Here is a 23241-nt window from a genome sequence, read left to right on the forward strand (position 1 = left end):
ATAAAAAACTGAAAAACCTACAAAATGTAGAGTTCCAGTTATCATTTGGATATTTCATTTTTCATGTCTGACACAGAATTATCTGCAGTTACTGTCCACGTAAGTTAATCTACTATCAGGAAACTGACAATATGTCAAATGTACCTAGATTTGATTTCCTCACTATTTCTCCTGTCTTTGGAGAGTTATTTGCCACATTTTAAACTAGATAATATATGTGTTAGGGATGCAGGGGTTAGTGGGTGGCTCTGAACTGTGAAGGATCTCCCTGTCCTCAAAACACATAAGGAATTTACAAATTCTCACTTGCAAAAGCTCACCACAAAGTTTATTTTCATAAGGCACTTGTGTTTGGCTTCCTTACTTCTTTCCACAAGCAGGATTGTTGTGCACTCTGTGTTCTAATACACTGGTGTAGATCAAAGTAGGAAATTTTATCCTTGATTAGCATGAAATGAATTTAACTTGAAACATCGTAAAGCTGACATGCTATACGTTCCGGGATTTAATCACATTTCCCCGTGTCTGTAGATGCAGAAATCAGAAATATCACATTAACAGGATTCTGAAGCTCAAGTCTACTGGGGTGACAGAGAGATATCCTGCAAATAATGAACAAAAGGCAGCGTTCATAAAAATCATTCCTTCATATTAGAAGCATACTAGAGAGGGAGGGATAGTAACTCTGGAAAATTGTGTGGTAAATGCTTGGAAAAATCAAAAGAAAAAACTCAGTCTTATTTTCTTTCAAAATATGTAATGTAAGGCTTTTTGGGGGGGAAAGATCTAGCTAAATTTAGATTTTAACCATTAGAAATGGTTTCCCATAAATATTAAAGGAATGGAAAAGCATCCTATAAACTGGATGGGTCAAGTATTTTACCAGGAAAGACTCTTTTTAACTCAACAGAACGATTTGCCAATACAAGGTCGAGTCGTGAGAGTCAAATTTCTACTTATCTCACTGAGTTCATTCACCCGGCCAATTTCTTGGGAATTGTGCAATATCCACGTTAAATTCATACGTCTAGTAAAGACTTTGAGTGATGACACCATTTGCATGTTTGATGAAAAGTTAGTGATCTCACACTGATTCATGATCAGTTGGTGGGTATTTTTCATATAGTATTTCTTGTTTCTTTCATTTGGGGGGTAAATACTGACTTTATTTGGGTCCCTTAGATCTCTAAATTCAATTTGTCTACATTATTCAGAAAGGCTAAAAGGTAAGATGCATCGAAACCTTTTCTCATTAGCAAACAGGCTAGAATGTTTGAGAAAAATGAAAGGCAGAGTAAACTTTTGTATAAAATACCCTGTGGATTTTCTGCTAAAGTAAAGCCCTTTCTAGGTTCTTGTCAGGTGGAACATGCCTGCTGATCTGAAACTTTTCACTTCTAAATACTGTACATAAATTATGTGATTGGGGAGTTTCCTGGCATTCATTTGATCCAGTCTGTGCATGTCAAATAGTTGCTTTTCAAACTACCAACTGTTAAACATGCACTGCTAGGTACAAATAATCTTTGAATAACAGGCCTCATAGGGAATCATGGCGAGAAAGCTTTAACTGATGAATTGCTAGCTACATTTTTTTTTTAAAGAGGACTTAGAAAAATTATGGGCAACGAGGTGCCATTCAAGTGTACAAAGAGCCACAGGCTGAACTCATGAATGATTGATTCTCTGGTGGTCTTCTGCCTTGTGTAACTTTAAATTACAAAATGACTAGATGCATTCACAAGATCTGAAAGCTACTCACGTGGCCCAAGAAGGAGGGCCCAAGATGTTTCTGCGTGGGACGGGGTGTTAAAATGATTACCTGACTTTTACTGGCATCTTCTATCCATCGGCCCAATTGTAGACCCAACTTTAATAAGCAGATGGAAGCACTGTGTTGTAACAGAAAAAAGGAAAAGGGAAACACTGGTATGGAAATCCTAAGTCTGGGTTTCAGTCGTAGCACTGTGTTGTAGCTAAGGGCTTAAAATCTGAAGCCAGACTTCCCTAGTTGGAAACTCAACTCCGTTTCTCCCTGGCTGTGTGATCTTAGTCAAGCTATTTAATATGTCCGAACTTCCATTTCTTCAACTGTAAAATGGAAATGAGAATGACTCTAGTCTTCTACTCTAGAAAAATTAATATCTCATAGGGTTTTATGAGGAATAAGTGAGTTAACCTATTGAAATTCCTTAGGATAATGCTATTACAGAGTTAAGTATTCACTGGATGTTGTTATTAACGCGACCCTCAGGTAAATCACTCATGACACTATCCTGTTTCTTGCCTGGCTCTCAGTTTTTACATCAAGAAAGTGAGAAGCATGGATCCATGGATTCCGAACATATTTCAGGACCTTTTTCTTTTCTTTTCTTTTTTTTTAAATTTTCTTTTTTTAACATTTATTTATTTTTGAGACAGAGAGAGACCATGAACGGGGGAGGGCCAGAGAGAGAGGGAGACACAGAATCGGAAGCAGGCTCCAGGCTCTGAGCCATCAGCACAGAGCCCGACGCGGGGCTTGAACCCACGAACTGCGAGATCATGACCTGAGCCGAAGTCAGACGCCCAACCGACTGAGCCACCCAGGCGCCCCTCAGGACCTTTTTCTTAAAGGGCTCTTGCACACTCATCCAATGAATGAAACAATTCACATGTGGGCTACTCTGACTATAGCAGGCAAGAGGGTGGAGGGCTCTGATGGCTCCCTATCACAGGTCACATTTGGGTTTCTGATGAATTCTCAGTTCTGTGGAGTGTGGGAATGTTTCCAAAGCCCTGATTTAAAAGGCAGACATAGATCAAAACCACACTCAGATACCACCTCACGCCAGTCAGAGTGGCTAAAATGAACAAATCAGGAGACCATAGATGCTGGAGAGGATGTGGAGAAACGGGAACCCTCTTGCACTGTTGGTGGGAATGCAAATTGGTGCAGCCGCTCTGGAAAACAGTGTGGAGGTGCCTCAAAAAATTAAAAATAGATCTACCCTATGGCCCAGCAGTAGCACTGCTAGGAATTTACCCGAGGGATACAGGAGTGCTGATGCATAGGGGCACTTGTACCCCAATGTTTGTAGCAGCACTCTCAACAATAGCCAAAGTATGGAAAGAGCCTAAACGTCCATCAACTGATGAATGGATAAAGAAATTGTGGTTTATGTACACAATGGAGTACTACTTGGCAATGAGAAAGAATGAAATCTGGCCTTTTGTAGCAATGTGGATGGAACTGGAGAGTGTTATGCTAAGTGAAATAAGTCACATAGAGAAAGGCAGATACCATATGTTTTCACTCTTATGTGGATCCTGAGAAACTGAACAGAAGATCATGAGGGAGGGGAAGGAAAAAAAAAAGAGAGAGAGCCAAAACATAAGAGACTTAAAGACTGAGAACAAACTGAGGGTTGATGGGGGGTGGGAGGGAGGGGTGGGTGGTTGATGGGTATTGAGGCGGGCACCTGTTGGGATGAGCACTGGGTGTTGTATGGAAACCAATTTGACAATAAATTTCATATTTAAAAAAAAGAATAAAGGCAGACATAGGCTTAAATTCCTTGATTGTTGCCTTTAGTGGTTGTCTGATCTTAGGTAAATTATATACCTTCTCTGAACCTCACATTCTGCACCTGTAAAATCCAAGTAGAAATGAAGAATGACTTGGGGAATTAACGAGGTAAAAAATGTAGAGTGCTTCATTCTATGCTTGACACCGAGGAATCTGAGTTCAGTAAATGGGAACTAAAAAATGCCTGATCACTACAACAAACAAAGGAAGTAGTATGTTTGATGGTCAAGCTGCTCTCAGACGAGGGTGAGTTAATTTTAAGTGTGTTTCAGGTTGGAGCTCAGCTTATCCCTCTGAGACAAAAGACCACAAAGTGTTGTGAACAGTTTTCCTTCAGAGGGAGAACATTCTATTTTTCTTTAGGGTCCAGGAGTCTGTTTGAGTTCTAGAAATTAAAGATGGGATTTTTTTCCTATTTCCACTTTAACTTCTGAGTTTGTGTATCTTCTTACACAGAGCCTGGGGGTCTGTCATGGTTCAGAGCTGGACTACATCATCGATTTCTCAAACTTCAACTTTTAGCTTACGGATCGAGCCCCTCGGTTCAGCAAGACCACTGCTGCTCTCCCTTTCCTCCCCAAGAGTTTAGATTTCTGGGTTTAGATTTAAATCAAAGGAAACTGGGGCTAGGAAATTATTGCACGATTCTTTTTTGCAGGGAACAGTTTTCTTGGAAATCTTGAAAGTCCTGGTAGGTTGATGAGAAGGCTAAATCGTTTTATTGCCTGTGTCTCATGTAATTTTTTCTCTTTACGAGGATTATTAATTTCCCAACTTGCTATCTTTTTAAAAATGGTCTCGGGACTCAGTGATCACAATTACAAAAATGCAGGGTGTATTCTTGTAAAAGTAATTAGATGAGTGGATGGCGAATGGAGAGGTGGATAGATAATAGATAATACAGTTCAGTGGGAAGACTAAAATAAAGCTAAATGCAAAATACTAGGATCCTAAAATTTCTTTGTGTTATGTATAACATGCTGCTACTCTTCATAAATAGCTTGGTTGCAATTGTCTAGGAATAAAAAATGGAACCTAAGTTTTTCATGGGAGCCTTCATGGTTTTTCTCCTTAGAACGTAGGCTCCTGGAGAACAGACTGATGTCTTATTTTTCTTTTCTATGCAAATTCAAGAAATGTGTATTAAGCATTTCCTAAAATGCATTGCCCTGTGTCCAGTACTGAATACTTGTTAAATACATGAATAAAAGAAAAACAACAAGCAGAAAAAATGAAAGGATGTTCGAAAAATCTTACCTAGAATTGACCTTTTCAGTTTTGTAATCCAGTGTAAAGTGTTTTTCTGACCACTGCTGCAGAGACTGATGGAAACCGGCTACTAGGGGAGATTCGGATGATTGTTTTACACAAAAACATAAAAATAAAAACTATTCCTTTACTCCAAGTGTCAATTCCATGAAAAGCCCTTCCTACAAATTTTGAATGTAAAGAGTTTAACTTCACATCGCTTCTGCCTTCTCAGTGGTGGCTTTTCTCACTCTTCACTGGGTTTTCTCAGCGGTGTTCATACCATTGTCTCAGGCTTTAAAGATGAAGTGTGTTTGCGATGAAAAAAGTTTTCTTCAAGCTTCCTGGAAGGAGCGTCCTCTGTTTATGCTTAACCACAAAGTGAGGGTAGATTTTCTCTGCAGAGGGTGGAGGGTTGTATGTTGGTGATTTGAGATGCAAACTCTCCTACGGAATTATTTCGATATTGAGAGCAGGTCTGTCAGTGTTTACACAGCTCAGTGTGGAAACTCAGATGGATTGAGCCAAGCTAATGAAGAAATGACATCTTTCTTTCGTTTTTTCCTTTCTGGTTTTTTCTTTTCGTTTCTTTATTTGGCATGGTTTGCTTTCGTTGATAGCAATATGAAATGTTGGACTACTTACGTATAATAAATATTTCATATAAATTATACCATTTAATACTCACAACAACCTTAAAAGGTAGATAATATTATTCCAATTTTAAATGAGCAAAGCAAGACTCAGAGAAGCTATTTTTCTAAGGACGCACAGAATGAACACAGATCTGTCTGTGTATAGGGTTTATTCTTAGCTACTATACAGATTTCAAAAAATGTTTTTCATGTTTCAAGACACTGATGTAGATTTTTAAACAGAGGCTGCAATTTGTTGGTCCTCCTAAAGAGAAGGGAAACCAGTAACCTAACTTTAACATTAAATAATTTGATGTATAGTTGACAAGTACCACTGAATTTCCTTTACCTAATATGATGTTAGGTTCTAGGATACAATGGTGGGGGGAAAAAAGACACTGTTTTTGTATTCGCAGAAGTTGTATAATTTAGATCAGGAATTTCTGTATTCTATAGTTTATAGTAGGGGTTGGCAAATTATGGCCCACAAGTCAAATCTGGGCCAGGACCTGTTTTTATAAATAAAGTTTTATTGGAACTCAGTCACACCCATTTGTTTACACATTGTCTATAACTGCTATTGCACTGCAGCGATAGAATTTAGTAATTGCAACAGGGACTCTATGACCTACAAAGCCTGAAAGTGTCTCCTGACCTCCGATATAGTTTGCTGGCCTCTCTTCTATCCCAGGAGCCAGCCAGACATTTAGGGATAGATAGATAGGTCTTTCTGGAGAAAATGACATCCGAGCCATCATTAAAAAAAAAAAAATTTTTTTTTAAATGTTTATTTATTTTTTGAGAGAACACAAGCATGGGAGGAGAAGAGAGAGAGGGAGACACAGAATCGGAAGCAGGCTCCAGGTTCTGAGCTGTCAGCACAGAGCCTGATGTGGGGCCTGAACCCACAGAGTGTGAGATCATGACCTGAGCTGAAGTTGGACACTTAACCCAGGTGCCCCAAGAGCCATCATACTGTTAGAAATTCTTTGGGAGTAGCAGGGTGAGATGGGGGAGAAACAGAGAGGTAAGACTGTTTTAGGCTTTGGGAACCCCTGTGGTAAGTCCTGGGATGAAGAAGAATGGTGCTTTAGAAGACTTAAACTATTCAGTATGAATAGGGGCTAGTAACCTATATCGCAGCTCTGGGATCTTATGATTGTACCTTCTAAATGTACCTTCTAAATGTCGGGGTGAGATTACCTATCACCACTAACCCACAGATGTCCAGGCCAAGCTCCATTTTGAATTTTTTAAAATGTTTATTTATTTTTGAGAAAGAGAGAGAGAGTGCATGAGCAGGGGAGGGGCAGAGAGAGAGGGAGACACAGAATCCGAAGCGGGCTCCAGGCTCCGAGCCGTTAGCACAGAGCCCTTCATGGGGCTTGGACCCACGAACCCTGAGATCATGACCTGAGCGAATTCTTACTCTTTTTTTTTTTTTTTAATTTTTTTTTTTAACGTTTATTTATTTTTGAGACAGAGAGAGACAGAGCATGAACGGGGAAGGGTCAGAGAGAGAGGGAGACACAGAATCTGAAACAGGCTCCAGGCTCTGAGCAGTCAGCACAGAGCCCGACGCGGGGCTCGAACCCACAAGCTGTGAGATCATGACCTGAGCCGAAGTCGGACGCTCAACCGACTGAGCCACCCAGGCGCCCGCGAATTCTTACTCTTAACTGGCTGAGTCACCCAGGCGCCCTCCATTTTGGACTCTTAGGAATACTGAGCTATTGGCAGGGGAGTACCCATGGGGTGGTCATGTTGATATTGACTGAAGACAGGGTGAATCTGGTGCTGGCCATGTGTCTCCAATCTAAGCCAATACCAGCATGAACTGGGCCATGTCTGAGTGCCTGTGATGGGTGGTTCTTGCTCTAATGGAGCTCATGAGCGTTCTAGCACAGCCTTTGGATGTAACTTACCCCTTCTCGAGTAGTGCTTTCTGACCCCACTCCCCTCCCTTGGGAGAAGATCTTGGACTTCAATCCCAGACCTTTAAATCGGGTCTCATCTACCCAAGTCTTTTGATGCTTTCTCTCCCCAGTTTTTATTGCCATACCTCCCAACCTTTGTCCTTTTTCTTTTCTGTGAGAGTTTAATTGTCTATTGAAAAAGAAGCTGGGGTTATTGAGACAGTATTGGGATGAGTATGAATTCTGATGCCAGAATCTCCAAGTTCAAATCTAAAAGCTGTGTGATATTGAGCTAACCACTTATTTTCTGTGTTTCTCCAGGCTTCACTGTTGAGGATATACCTTACTGAGTTGTTTCGAGGCAAAACTGTGTTAATATACTTAGAAATGTGCTTATGGCAAATGCTATATAGGTCTGAATTATCTTACCATTGACTAAAAACTCAGTTCTCCTTTCCTAGAGGGCAGTGGCTCCTAAGTCCCCAGACACTCCTGGAGAGTGAGGGAGACTCGTGATTCTATTTTGGGCTGGGTGTAGGGGAAACATCTGAGGTGTGTGTGGGGCAGGCAGGTCAAGAGTGCCTCATTCTCTTTGGGACCAAAATGTAAGGATGCTCCAAAAAATACAATTACCATGAGAAATATTATTTTAATGCAACATTTAAAGAAACAAAAATGTATACGAAAAATTCTGTGATCAACAAAACACCCAGATTTTAAATCAAGACACGCTCTGTGAATCCATTCTGGGACCTAAGGCGAAAGGAAAGTCAACAATGCAAGTGGAGGAGGAGGCCTGACTCTCTACCAATGTAGCATGAAAGGGAAATAGAGCAAAACAGCCAGGTGTCCATAGGACAGCATGGGGAATGTCCATGACTTGACTGTGCCTGGAGTGAAGATTGGGAAGCAGTGAGTAGACAGCCAGAAAGAGAATGCTATTTTATCAGACTTGGTGAAGATTATAAGCTTTATCCCCCAGACAAAAGGAATCTTTGAAGGGTTTTAAGCTGGAAAATGGCATGATCTGATCCTTGCGGTGCATAAATCGGAGGTGTTCAAATTTGTAGGTTTGAAACTGAACTGGGTCCAAAAATCTTTAGTTCTTTGGAGTCAAAAAGTAGCAAGTAGCTTTAAATAAAAGAAGCAGGTGGCTAACAGACACTGAAAAATTGCTCAGCATCACTAGTCATCAGAGAAATGCAAATGAAAACCGCAATGAGATACCAGTTCACATCCGTCAGAGTGGCTATTCTCAAAAAGACAAGAAATAACAAGTGTTGGTGAGGATTTGGAGAAAAGGGGACCCTCAGGGAATGGTGCATCTCCTGTGGAAAAACAGTATGGAGGCTTCTCAAAAAATTAAAAATAGAACTACAGTCCAGCAATGCCACTCGTGGGTATTTATGTGAAGGCAATGAATACGTTACTTTGAAATGATATATATGCCCCATGTTCATTGCAGCATTATTTACAATAACCAAGATATGGAAGCAACTTACATGCCCATCAATAGGTGAACAGATAAAAAGGAGGTGATATATATATCAATATCGTCATATATATGTACTATTAATAAGCCATTAGAAGAATGATATCATTTGTGACAGCATGGATGAACCGAGAGGGTGTAATAGTAAGTGAAATAAGTGAGAGGAAGGCAAATCCCATAATTTTTCAGTTACATGAGGGATCTAAATACAAGAACCAATGAACCAACAAAACCAAACCAGAAACAGATTCATAGATACAGAGAATGATCTGATGGTTGCTAGAGGGAAAGGGAGTGGAGGATGGGAACATAGGGGAAGGGGATTGAAAGGTTTAAACTTTCAGTTATAAGATAGATAAGACAGAGGATACAATGTACAGCATAGGGAATATAGTTAATACTCTTGTAACAACTTTGTGTGGTGACAGGTGGTAGCTGGGTTCATCAAGTGATCACAATGTCTCTAAATGCTGAACCACTATGTTGTGTACCTGAAACGAATATAATATTGTGTGGCAACTACACTTCAATAAAAAAATAAATTCCAAACAGTTGTCTTACAAATAAACTTTCTGTTACATACTTTTTAAAAACAAGAAGTAAATCTGTATCTATCTTCTTGTGAAGGGATTCTGAGATCAGACAGTATTACTGTAATTCTGTTCAACATTAACTGGAAAAAACTGAAAGTTGATTCAACCAAGCTTTACTTTTGGTACTCCTCTACTTTGATCACTGCATATTTTATGAGCACCCTTGCTCAAATACTTGTGAACAAAATTGAAAGAGGCTATTAAAAGTATCTCTGGATGATGCTAAGTCCGTCTACATTTCCAGGATGATATTTTTGGCAAGAAGGGATCCATGATATGTGGTCGCTTTTTGTTGTAGTTTGAAATTACCTCATGGTAATTCTTTAAATTTTTCATTTAAAATGAAAGGTTAATAGTTATCCTGCACAGTTCCTGCAAAGTGAAAATGAGATTGGAAAGTTAAAATATAATTAATTTACTTTTCTATTATCCCTTCCGCTGGCGGAATATTCATGCATTCTGAACAGATAAGTTTTAAAAGAGGCACTAAATTGCAAGCGTTCACACTTGGATTCAGTTTAAAAGTTAAAAGCTTTCAGGCCAAATAAATTAGACAAGCATGCAAGATGAAGCTCCATTTCAATATTAATGAGTGCACGTGGCACCTTTTACATTGTTTTGTTTGTAGTTTCAGTATTAGAGTCAGAGATCTTGGAAGTTGCCATGGGACTATACTGCTCTTTAGTCTGCAAATGAATCATTACAATTTGTAGCTGCCCAAATTTCAGCTGTGGCCTTTCGAAATGAAGACAGTCCCAGATTCTTTCTGGAGACTTGACTCAGAGGAGTGGCTCAGACACTCGCTTGCTTGGCTCAGAAACCCTCAGCTTTCTGTCAGTGATGGATCACTGAAGGTTCTCCGGTTGCCAGCAACAGAAACATTATGCAAGAATATAGATAAGTCCCTGGGATGCAGAAGAAAGACCACAATTAAATAGTAAAGTTGTGTAGAAAGACAGAGCCAAGTTAGCGATCACAGTGGTACCTCAAGACAGCCTTAGCAGGATCCCTGAGATAAAAAGGTGAGCTGTATTTAGTCTACCTGTGCTTTATAATTCACGTAAAGATTATATAGATGATGTTTATAGGTGAAATTATAGTAGAATTATTCATTCTACAAATAACAATTGAGGACTTACTTATGCCAAGTATATTACATGAGAATATTACATGAATCAGGCAGACATGGGCAAATGGGAGAATGCAGATGAGCCATAAACAGGTTTTAAGAAAAAAAAATACTGCAGATTAGGTGCACTATAAAAAAAAAACAAAAACAAAACAGGGCAAAATGGCCCAAAGAGCAATGGAGGTCAAGAAATAGCACTAATTTAGGAAAGTCCAGGGAGGCGTGGTTGGGGGATCACCATTTGAGTTGAGTCCTAAATGATATGAAGGAACTCGTCAGGCAAAGATCTGGGGAAAGAGCATTCCAGGCAAAGGATACCACAAATACCAAGGCCGTGAAGCATGAATAAACCTGGAGAGTTTGAGGCAGGAGATCATAGAGGCTGGGGTGCAATGAAAAGTGATAGGGCATGAAGGGTGAAAAGGTGGTGGTGGCCATATGGCTGTGGTTCTCTGAGGAGCTGGGGAGCATCCATGGAGTCCTGCTCGCTCTCTCACCTGGTCCTCTGAGCCCCTGAGAACCCTCATGCCTTAAGGCAAAAGCAAACTCCAGGTCAAGACCGACCAGTGGCTCACAGAGGAATTGAGGAGAATTTAGGGAATCCTCCGAAGGATACCCTTTCAACTCACAAATAACTCTCTGATTTGTCATTATGTTTAACCCCCCGAGAGCTTTAATTTGAAGTCTGGAGAGGGGCGCCTGGGTGGCTAAGTTAGTTAAGCATCTGACTCTTGATTTTGGCTTAGGTGATGATCTCACAGTTTGTGAATTCAAGCCTTGCATCAGGCTCTGTGCTGTGTCAGCTCGGAGCCTGCTTGGAATTGTCTCTCCCTCTCTCTCTGCCCCGACCCCACTCAGGCTCTCTCTCTCTCTTTCTGTCTCTCAAAATAAACGAACTTAAAAGAGATTTAAAAAAAGTGATGTTTGGGATTATTTCATTTATTTTACTTGGAAATTTAGTAAATAAGAATAATATAATTTATAATAACTTGAATGTTTTAATTTTTTGTGGCGTTGTCTCCTCAAATATCCTTGAATTTCTATGATCGTAATTATAAATTGTAGCTAGTATCAGAGGGAAATTAATTTAGAGGACTCAATTAATTTTTCAAGTTCTAATTAAATTTGTACACCTTCAATAATTCACCACGAGGCTGTATAGCTATTGTTTTAAAACTTTTACGTCCCGCAGCAGTGTTTGTACAGACATATCAGTTGAATATATTTGATGTGGGTAGGACATCATGACATAATTTTCTTTATCTTTCTTAAACACCATCTCACATACAAAAATCTGCAGTTGGATGGGGCGCCTGGGTGGCTCAGTAGGTTAAGCGGCCGACTTCGGCTCAGGTCATGATCTCGCGGTCCGTGGGTTCAAGCCCCGCATCGGGCTCTGTGCTGATGGCTCAGAGCCTGGAGCCTGTTTCGGATTCTGTGTCTCCCTCTCTCTCTGACCCTCCCCCATTCATGCTCTGTCTCAAAATATTCTGTCTCAAAAATAAATAAATGTTAAAAAAAAAATTAAAAAAAAAAAAAACAGAAAAAACCCCCAAAAATCTGCAGTTGGAATAACGATCAGTTAAAACCTGTAGAGGATTTGTATTATTTAGGATGCATTTTGTCCATGAGTGGGAGACCCAGAATAATAGTGGACTAAACAAAACAAGTTTTTGACTCTCACGGATGAGTCAAAAGGTAGTCATTTAAAGGCTGGTGTCATACTTCTGCTTACCTGAATCCTGAGGGGGGCAAGTCCAGGCCTTCATCATTTTTAGGGGGAAGCTCATCATTTTTAGGTACAAAACTGAGATTAGAGCTTTTTCCATTGTATCTACATTTCACCCAGAAAAAGAGCAGAAAAGAGAAGGGACAAAGGATGAATATCAGCTATCATTTAGGAAAAATTCCCTGAAGGTCGCTCAGGGATACATCTCATTTATCAATAGCTTGCTCACATGGTCAAAGTTATCTACCAAAACAAAAACGAAAACAAAAACATAAAAAATGTGTGTGTTTTAAATGATGGATTGTCATATGCCCAGCTAAAAAATTAGAGGTTCCTCTAAAATGGAAGAAGGGGAATGGGCATTGGTGGGGGACAACAGGGTTCTGCAACTGTATAAAATGTTGCCAGTTCCTTTAGAAATGTGCCAGTCCAACCATAATAAGGGAACCTGGGTAAAACTTTACATACTTATTTCATTAACTTTATATGTTTAACTAGTTCACATATTATTTTTCAATAAGTTAAGCAAAGAATATTCCATGGAAAACTCGGTATTTCCCCCCCCCCCCCGGGAGATAGATCGAGTAGGGGACAGAATTAAATAATTAATGATAAGAAATGGAAAGAGTTTTGCCATCATAAATGTCATCGTGTTCAGGGTGGCTCTAACTTTAGTAGCAATTTGACAAGTCAATATGCTGCTCTATTTGATTGGGAATAGAATAAATTTCCGTCTCCACTAAATAGCTATGATCTTACACAAATTACTTAAATTGAGAGTCGTAGTGATAGTGATTGTAGCAGCAGTGAAATTAGTAGTAATAATATTGTTTATTTAATGAGAATATTTACCTCAGTGGTTACTTTGGAAGCTGAATGAATTAGTGTATGTCAGGGCACTGGTCTTGCAGTTTGAATTTAACAATTAATACTCGGGGAAATGTTCCAAAGATCCAAGATGCGTCCGGCTCGGGAGTCTTTTGCCCAGAGACCTCTCCTGAATACCATCCATGGATGGCTCAGCAGAGGGTTAAAAATGTCTGTTGCACATCTACCAGCAGAGTCTCTTCGCCTTCTCTATCTAGATTTTATTCTCCAGTGCCTAAGCTCTCTGTTTCCTTCATTGCAAACAATTAAATTGACCAGATACTTCTTGAGCTGTGAGCAAGGTGTGTTCTGTGCCCAGGTGCCCTGTGACTGATAACAAAACAAATCAGACAAACTTCTCTGCTCACAAGGTGCTTACAGTCTAAGATGGCAAAACAAATAGATAATAATCATGACAGTGCTCAGTTTGACAGTTCTGTCCTAAGAAAGGTGATGGTAACAACGATGTAAAATTTCTAAAATCCAGGTGGAGACATAGAGTAGATAAATTTCAGTGAGTAAATACTTTATCTTTCAGACAGACTGCCAATATATTGAAGAATGTTATAACTAGTGTGTGTGTGTGTGTGTGTGTGTGTGTGTGTGTGTGTCTGCTTTTGCTGATCTCCAAGCATCCATTTGTACTTTTCTCTGGTGACCACCCCTATCTCCTAAAGGGAAAATATGTGAGGGGGAGCTAAGAAAGGAAATAGACTGATTTATAGGACAATTAAAATGTGAATCAGTGAATTGCCTATAAAAGGCAAAAATATCATTTAGGAAACTGTAGCCATGTAGTTGTTTTTTTCTCCTGAGCTGTAACATCACTATAGATTACTTTATTCCTGTTTTATAATGCATAATGCAGTATAGTGGCTTTAAATTATTGCTATATTAATTATCCATGGATGGTGGCATTTTGCATATAAATAAAAGTGGTTTTTACTATTAATGTACGGCATAAAATCTTAGTTTCTGGTGTCAGTGCAAAAAGGGAAGCATTAATAATAAGACTGAGTTAAAATGAATATTTCAGTGGAGTTTGGAAAAGTGGGGATTTGGAGCCTAGTAAATTGTTAGACAAGTGGACACTTATGATTGGAACTTTTAGGAGAGAAGTATGAATAACATGTCATCATTCGGAGCAGAACGGGGGTTGGCAAATTACCGTCGGAGGGCCAAATAGGGCCAGCTGCCAGTTTTTATAAATAGAGTTTTAATGGCACACAGCCAAGCCCCTTCATTTACGTATTGCCTATGGTTGCTTTTGAACTGCAATGGCAGAGTTGACTTGTTGCACCAAAGGTGCGTTGCACGCAAAGCCAAAATGTTTACTTTTTGCCTCTGCAGAGAAAGTTTGCTGATCCCTGGAATTGCATGACAAGCCTGCTCCAGCCCAAGGAGCTGATTCCTTCTGTACTCTGTGTGTGTCAACACCCTTCTCCCAGATCGTCCCTCAGCTTCCTGGCTCTTCTTGTCATTCAATTCCTAGCGTAGCAATCACCTCCGTAGGGCTCCTCAGGGAAAGGAGGAGCTCCAGAAAACCTGATCTCAATTAGCTTCTGAATTTCCTGCTCTCCTACCCTCCCCTTTCCCTACTATATTGCCCTGGTGCATTTGACTCAGAGCACTTTTCATGTCTGACATTACATTGTTTATTTTTCCCTCACTAGGATGTAGTGTCTACAAGAGTAGAGACATCTTGTCTGTCTACTTTGTCACTGAGGTCTGAAGACCTTATTTGTAATCCGCGTTGGCTGTTGACAGAATGGACCAGAATGTGAGCATGGTCACTGTGGCGGCCATCTTGGATGTGTTTCCAAAGGCAACAGTGCTTGTGGTCTGACCAGAGTCATCCTGCCCTGGGGTCAAAGGAAATACAAGTGTTGGTGATGATGGCACGAGACTCCATTGCATCTTAGGAAGTAGATTTCTCACTCTCCTGAGATGTTTGCTTTGAGGGTCTCTGGATAATAAGAGATTTGTAGAGAATGCCACAAACTGAAACATGAATCTTCTCTTTGTCACTTACCTCAGGGGTGTCCCTTCCTCTTCCTACAGGTATGTTTGTGAGGGAATCGGAGCCTGTGACATAAGCTAAATGTCACATGTGACTTCATCCTCACATCCTTCCTAACTTGGAGAGTGTGGCTTTGTGCAACTCAGTTCATCTTGCTGATTAACTGACCTGAAATTGTATCCATTTGCTTAATTTTATTGCCTTCCAAGGTATTTCTTCCAGACAATAGACACTATTAAATATTTAATTCAGCGACGAGAGTTCTGTTTATGGAATATTTATTAGATGCTTTTACTGAAGGTTTTTTATCTTCGGGTTTGCAACGGATAAATCTTATGACAAAGAGCTTCAAATTGGCTGTACTTTATGTCATCATTCTTTTGAGAGAGGACGCACAACGTGACAGTGTTCATAAACTCGACTGTGTAATTAGATGTGACCTAAGACACTCTACTATGTTCTTCTCTAACCTTACATACTAATAACCTGACCTTCCTAACTGTCCTTGAAAAAAAGTTGCTTTGTTTTTTTTCTTCACACTTCTAAGGGAAAATAAAGTGGCTTATATATCCTATTAACTGAAGATACTTGTAATGTCTTGATGGATCATTTTGTTTATTTGTACTTTCAACAATATTTATTGAGCCTTTTCTTTGTGCTAGGCTGTGCTGGCACTGGGGACAAAGTCATGGGCTCAATCACTCATGAGGAATATAGCTCAATCTATTACGAGGCTTCCCTTTAGAACTCATTTTCCAGTAAAAGACAAGCAGAGTAAAATGGAGATTTGAAGGCTATGTACAGGAAATTACAAGAGATATAATGTACCATTTTTGACGTGAAAATTCCCACCTGAAACCAACTGAAATCCTAGTCCCCTCTTGAATTATTTGAACAAAAATGCCTAGCACATGTGGGTACACTGTGTAAACGTGTAATAATACTACCTGACTTTTCGAGCACTTATCAGATGCTAGATACTTTATGAACCAACATTATTTCTGTATCTTCAACATTGTTTCCACTTTCCAGATGGGCAAACAGAGTCATGAACACGTAGCTATTGGTTGACTGGGTCCAGTTTCAAGCCAAAGTCTTGGGCTCTAGGGCTCTGATACTTCCTAGCTTCCCCACTGCCTCTTGTATCTTCTAAGAGAACGCAGTTTGCTTTTCAGCATTTTAAGAAATATCCAGGAATCAAAACATGTTTTCACTTCTCCTCACACTGGTTGTTTCCTGGTATGACGATGCAGGTGCATATAAACAGAGGGAAAAATCTAAACCAGTGGTGCTCAAGCCAAGAACATCAGTGTTCCACTGACCACGTTGGAACCACTGGAATATTTCTCCAGGTGGGAATTGAAATGGTGACAACTTGCGTTCAAATGGACAAACTCACACATGCACATGTACATACATCGTGGATTCACCCAGGATATTTTATTCCAGGTTTTCTGGAGTGAAACACAGGAATAGGTATTTTTAGTGAGATCCACAAATCCTTCTGATGTACTTTTAGTTCTAAATGCTTAGCCTGTTTTTTCCAACTCTGAGAAGGTAGATTTTTACCCTTCCACTTTATTCTTACGGATTTAGATTTTCCTTGCGTCACTGAGTTTCTTTCTTCAATCTCAGGGAAAGAGACTACTCCAATAGGCTTCTGTTTTGTGTGCTCAGATTACTTCCTTTAAAACTTATTTTCCAGTCCTGCTTCACATGGATTAGAGACACTGCCTCTTATGCTCTACTAATGACAGCAGGAGATTCACAATGTTGAAATTTTACCAGTGAGGCAGATGTAAAAGTCAACACTTACACATCTACCAGGCATTCCCGCAATGCTGTGCTGAAGTAGCCAAGAACTGATCCGTATCCTTTTGCACAAACACTAGTATGATTTTAGGAGTTGATTTTGGAAAATTGAATTAGAACCTTTGCAATTAATGACATGGTGTAATGAGAGGCAGCTACTATTCTGACTTCCACTGCCTTCATACATGAGCCTGGTTTTGAAACTCAGATAAACTGAACCATCACCATATACCTGATCGTCCCTGGCATCATTTACTCTACTTTTGTCCCTCGTCTTGTTGCATCAAGGTGCCTTATTTCCGTGTGGTGTTCTGTTGTAAGAATATACCACAGTTTGTCCATTCTATGTATGGTTGTCTGGGCTTCTGGTTTTGTGGTATTATGAATACAGCTGTCAGAAACATTCTTGTACATATCTTTTGGTAGACACAGGCACTACTTTCCCTTGGGTTTATACCTAGGAGTGGACTAGACATTATGTCTTGCTGTGATAGATATAGCCAAGCAGTCTTCAAAAATGGTGTGGAGTGCATTCCATATAGAGTAAAGAACGTACTCTCACCAGTAATACTTAAAGAGTTCTAGTTGTCCCACATCATTGCCAGCATTTGGTATTATCGGTCTTTTTACATTCTAGCAATTCTGGTGAACACGTAGTTGTTTTTCACTGTGGTTTTGGTTTTCATTTTCCTGGTGGGATCTCATTTGTGTAATGGCTGGGTGATACTACAAGAAAGAATGTTCCATGTCTTATTGAACCAAACATCTACTGGTGGGCCATGAGGCTGTTATAATATTTTCCTCTTATAACCATATTTTCTCCGTGATAAAGCCCAGAACTTGAAACACTGGTTCAAAAGTTACATTTATATTAAAACTTTAATAGCTATGGTTCCCCAAAGAAATTGTACCCATTTTATACATCTGTCATCGATGTATGAAAATCCCCTTTCTCATACCCTGGACACCTACACCTAATATATTATCAGGGTTTAAAGTTTTAGGTCAGGTTTATCAATGAAAAGTCATAGTTTGGGGAAGCTTCATTTTGATTCCTTTTACTGAAAAGGTAGAGTTGCTTTTCATGTTTAGAAGCTGTTTGAACCTCATTGCCTATGAATGCTTGATCATATCCTTTGCCTAACTTTTCTATCAGATTGTTGGTGTCTCTTTTATTGTTTATAGAAACTCCTAGTATATTTAAAATATGTACTTCGTTATATACGTGGCAAACATCCTTTTCCTTATAAAGAATATTTTAAAGAAGAACACCCCAAATATTAAGATAAAAACTAATCTTCTACCTGAACTTTGTAAAACATAAAACAATACATTGTATGTTCATACAATAGCAGTAGCTCATATATGCCCCCCATTTAATAGTTTATAAAGTGCTTGTTTACATGACTTTTCATTTCATTTATGTCTGTATTCTCTTTGTTGAATAGATTGGGAAACAGATCTTTAGTGATTTGACCAAGACTGCATGCCAGCATGAGGGAGAACTCATGCAATATAATTTAACTTTAAACGTATTGTAATTTCTCAAGGACCTAGTCTCACTCTAAGCTTTGGTCACCTGGTCAACCTTTAAAGTGCCATCATTTTTATTTCTGAGTCCATTAGTCTCCATTAATACAAACTGTTTGATACAGGAGAAAAGGAGAGACGGACTGAGATGTAGAAGAAAACCTGAATCAGTCAGATCTCTTATGATATCTTGTTAGAGAATAATTAGAAAGCTCTACATTTTGAAAAGTTGAGATCAACTAAATATGTAAAAACAGGGAATTAAATGAGTGGAGGGGTGTGTGTGTGTGTGTGTGTGTGTGTGAGTGATGGAGTACCATTCACACATTTGACATGTTGTAGGTGTATATTAATTCAAGTTGGAAAGTATTAATGATATCCTGTTCGGAGCCAGTTAAATAACAGTTCCACAGATGGTGTGATTGAATTATATAAAATTGTTAGTATATAGTAACACCAAGTCCTTCCTATTTGCTGGGCATTATTTCTAAAATTTAGTCTTGGTAACTTATGAAATCTGCACAATAATGCTGAGATAGGTACTGTCTGCAATAGAGGCATGTAACTTGCCCAGGGTCATAGTTTTTGAACTCTGATCCTGGGATGCAGAGACAAATTATTAAAGAGAGAAGGGAGAATGGAAGGAAGGAAGGAAAAAAAGAAGGAACAAAGAACTAAAAGAAATAACAGTAGTTATTTTCTTTTTTACAACGTGATTACTTTTTACAATGCACCTGCATGGCTTAGAATGAAGTGAAAATTATAATAAGCCTGGGAAAAGCCTTAGAGGGGAAAAATTGTTTCCCTGTGAGTTTTCATCAGTCCAGTCCCCAAAAGTTACTGATGTGTTAAGGATTCAGATATCCAATTTAAATTGGCAAAACTCTGGTGAGTTTTGAGGGCACACAGTGTACAAAGACTGGAAGTTTCATGGTTCCTCAATAGTCCCACGATATTGTCACCCAGGACAGGAAGATTCCTATCCACAGCCATACATAGGCTGATGTTAAACTGGAAAAGATCCTGTCTTCTGATGCCCACATATTATGTGCTTTAATGATCCAGGCTTTGTATTAGTCTCTTCATTTCATTGTGGAAATGACCCTCAAACAAAGTGTCCAGGAGTGAGGGCAACTGTCCCTACTACTGGGTTTGAAGATGCTGTTTATGATAGGGAGCATGGCTACCTCGGTACAGGGGAAGTGGGAGGGAGTTCTAAGTGATATTAATAATGGGGAGGCTGGATATTTTCCCAGGTCCTTCCATCAGGTAATTACCAGGAGGGCTTCTTTACTGTGTTTTATCAATCCCAGAGGCTTCAGAAATGTCTGTAATCAAAGGTGAGTGTATGATGTATTCCAGAGGGAAATGGCGTTTGGGGGGTTATCAGTTGGCATTTCAATGCCAGTGGTTATATCTCTGTGCTTTATCTCAGCCGTCTCAACGGACCGGCCATGTGGGAGATTTTGAATTTTCACGAAAGAATTTTGGGAAAAAGATTTGAAGATTCATCCTATTAATTTTAATTGAGAATAAACAAGTTGAATTTTCTCCACGGTGGTTTTTTGTAAATACGAAATCATCAAGCTCACGTAGTCCCATTCACCCAAGACAGACAAGTCTGTATTTTATTAAAGGAAAACTGAGCTTTGCATTTAGAGCTAATTAGTAATGAGACAAACACCCTCAAGTTTCTTAGGAAGTGTACATGAGGAAATAAGATATCTGAAGCCAATTACAGAGTTGGGCTTCAAAATTACTTTTATGAAAAAGAACGTTTGTCATTTTTTGTTTAAAATCTTGATTTATCACATTCTGAGCCGAACTTGAGATGTTGTGTTTTTATTTTACCTAACAGAATGCCTTGCCTGCAGGCAAACAGAATGTTGGATTAAAACTTTTAATACTCTGGGGCAAAATCTGCTGCTTTTAATAAGAGACAAAGGCTCATTTGGATCTTTTCGTCATTATACAAACACACTCAGCTTCCGTTTATCATGTTCATTGCTTTAATTCCGGGTGCGCAGCACTGGGGAGGGAGATGGTTGCCAGGGCACACATGGCCTGCGATGAGTGATAAATTTGAGGATCTGTCAACAGAGGCACTCTCTCTCACAGGTAATTGTCTGATTCCATCTTCTTTCATCTGTAGCCAAGAAGATTCCAAATGGATATTGTTGACAAATGTTATCAATTCATGCAAATGGCTTCAGAGAAAAATGAAGTAGAACTCTACACAGATAGATGGTACCAGTGAGGTCTTATGTCCTAAAAAAAAGTAATTCTTGGCACTCTGCTATGCACTCCTGTGTCTGAATACATGTAGTCTTCATAATAATCTTTTGACTTAGATACGGTTACCGTTCTGTTTGACCCATAAGGAAACCATAGATCCAGAGTGTCAAATACATGGCTCGGTCAAGGTAACAGAGATGGACTTTTATCTCAGCAATCTGACTCTGGACACCCGGCTCTCAAACAATAAGCCATCTAGCTTTCCAATTACAGCGGGTCCTAAGGCACGGCCCTTACCCTTCTGGAAGGAGTATGGAATGGAGCAGTGCAGGGGCCAGCTTCTTAAATGGGAATGTCACCAGCATCAGTGCAGGCAGGAAGGAAGCAGGTTGTTCCAGATGTGAGGGGAGCTGGCCATACTCATGCCACAGAGATGTGGCAGTCCTTCTATTTGTAATAGAAAAATATTACTGATGCATATTTTTTTGGTGTGTGTGTTTCATCTCGAAGATCACCATTGTCCCCATGCATTCCTTCATTTATCAGAACACGATAGCCTTATTATGGTAAAGACTGGGGACTGCACCAGACCAATTGGAATATAATCTTGCCTCTGCTCCTCATCTAGTTACCTGTGTCAACCTGCACAGACATTGAAACCTCTCTTAGGGTCCATTTCTCCATCTGTGAAATGGGCATAATTACTACCACTTTCTAGGTTTGCTGGAAGGATTTTAAAGAGATGGTATTGGTGAAGAATTTTGCAAAGGGGGTGCTGTCTGTTTGTGACATAAAGGTGACTCTTTCACCATGATAGGGATTTGAGTTTGAGAAACAAGGATACTTGTGATTGCTAAGCTACATATATTCATACAGAGTAAAATAGAGAGTTGAAGCAATTTAAAAAATATTTTAGCCCCTGAATACACTGAGTTAATACTTTCAATATGTAGGGACGTCTGTGTGGCTCAGTTGGTTGGGTGTCCGACTCTTGATTTTGTCTCCGGTCATGATCTCATAGCTCATGAGATCGAGCCCCGCATTGGGCTCTGCGCCGGACGTGGAGCCTCCTTGGGATTCTCTCTCTCCCTGTCTCTCTGCATCTGACCCTCCCACTCTCTCACACACAAAATAAATATTTAGAAACTTTGAGGTAGTTTTATTTGGTAAATGTTATTGAGCACCTACCATGAGCTAGGCATTGTGTTCACTGTGGCCAAGGCAATGATGGTCTGTTCTCAGTGAGTTTATATTCACAGAGCAAAAGCAGCCACAGCAGTCCATCTATCTGTTCATCCATCCATGCATCCATCTATTCATCCATCCATACATCCATCCACCCATCCATCAGTGAATTAATAAATAATATGAGATGATATATACGTGGCAATGAAACTGTTTGGCATCTGGGAAGACCCAAAAATTAAGATGATATCTGAATAAGATTTAAACATAAATGGAAGTTACTGAGGGGTTTCAATGGAGAGAAGAGTTGTATTTACTTATACATTCCACTCTTTACTTAGCATAGGTTAGTTAGATACCTACTTTGCACCAGGCCTGGTGCTAGTTCCTCAGGCTCTAATGGTGAACACACTCCGAGATGCTACCTGATCTCATGGCACTCCCAGGTGACTTGGAAGATACATCAGACCTGCATGGTAGATGGTTTTATGGTGACAGTGTATATGACATAGTAGAGTAGCATAACCATGGAATGTCAGGAGAAAGGAAACAATTGCAGTAGGCCAAGTGCTATTTTATGAGGAACTGAGGTAAGGTAGGGAGAAATAGTGATCTGAATTATCCACAAAAGTGCATCCGATTATGGCTTCATAGTTTCCTGTTACTCTATATGCTACCCACACGGTATTCGTTTAATGAGAAGAGGTAAAATATAGGTGAGTGTTTTCTTATCTACCTGAGTATTCAAATTTGTGGTTATTTCCAAATGGTGTTGCTCAGACGGATAGAAATGGAAATAGAACCAACTCCAGTAATGTAGAGTGGATGGATCTTAAAAAAAAAATGAAACAGTGAATAATTGTCATGAAAATGACAGCCTGGGATGCACACAAAGGCAGCAAATTCTAATTTCGGATTGTGCAGTCAGGCAACAGAGCTAAGCAGAAATGAAAGGCTTTGTAAAAATCTCATGTCATAGTCTAATTTTGCACGTAAAACATCCACCCACTCTAAGAACAGATAAAAGTGCTTAACCTTCGCATATCTGTATCTAAGAACTTTTCTGCAAGGTTCTGATAAGGTGAAGGAACTCGACTATCGGGCCACTGGAAATTAGCCGGCTTGTCTGTGATGCTCAATATTTTAAAACTGCACATTGAAGTTAGAAAACAGCTACTGAGGAAGGAAGCACAGGGAAGGAAGGTGCCTTGGACAATTCAAAGTTGAGTAAGACTTGGTTTGTTTTCCGGAAGGTCTCAGAATCCCCTGTGATGCAAATCAC

The 23241-nt window shown here is 39.6% G+C and overlaps 1 long non-coding RNA gene across 1 annotated transcript; it reads right to left on the minus strand.

Moving 5' to 3' along the window:
• Positions 1-354: 354 nt before the first annotated feature.
• LOC144615791 (uncharacterized) lies at positions 355-22410 on the minus strand. The gene is made up of 3 exons (XR_013554407.1): positions 22323-22410; positions 12317-12415; positions 355-602 (listed from the first exon to the last, which is right to left on the minus strand). It is a non-coding gene; the product is annotated as an uncharacterized LOC144615791 (long non-coding RNA).
• Positions 22411-23241: the final 831 nt, after the last annotated feature.

The sequence above is a fragment of the Panthera onca genome, chromosome A3 (genome assembly GCF_046562875.1).
Source record: "Panthera onca isolate mPanOnc1 chromosome A3, mPanOnc1 haplotype 2, whole genome shotgun sequence".
NCBI classification, from domain to species: domain Eukaryota; kingdom Metazoa; phylum Chordata; class Mammalia; order Carnivora; family Felidae; genus Panthera; species Panthera onca.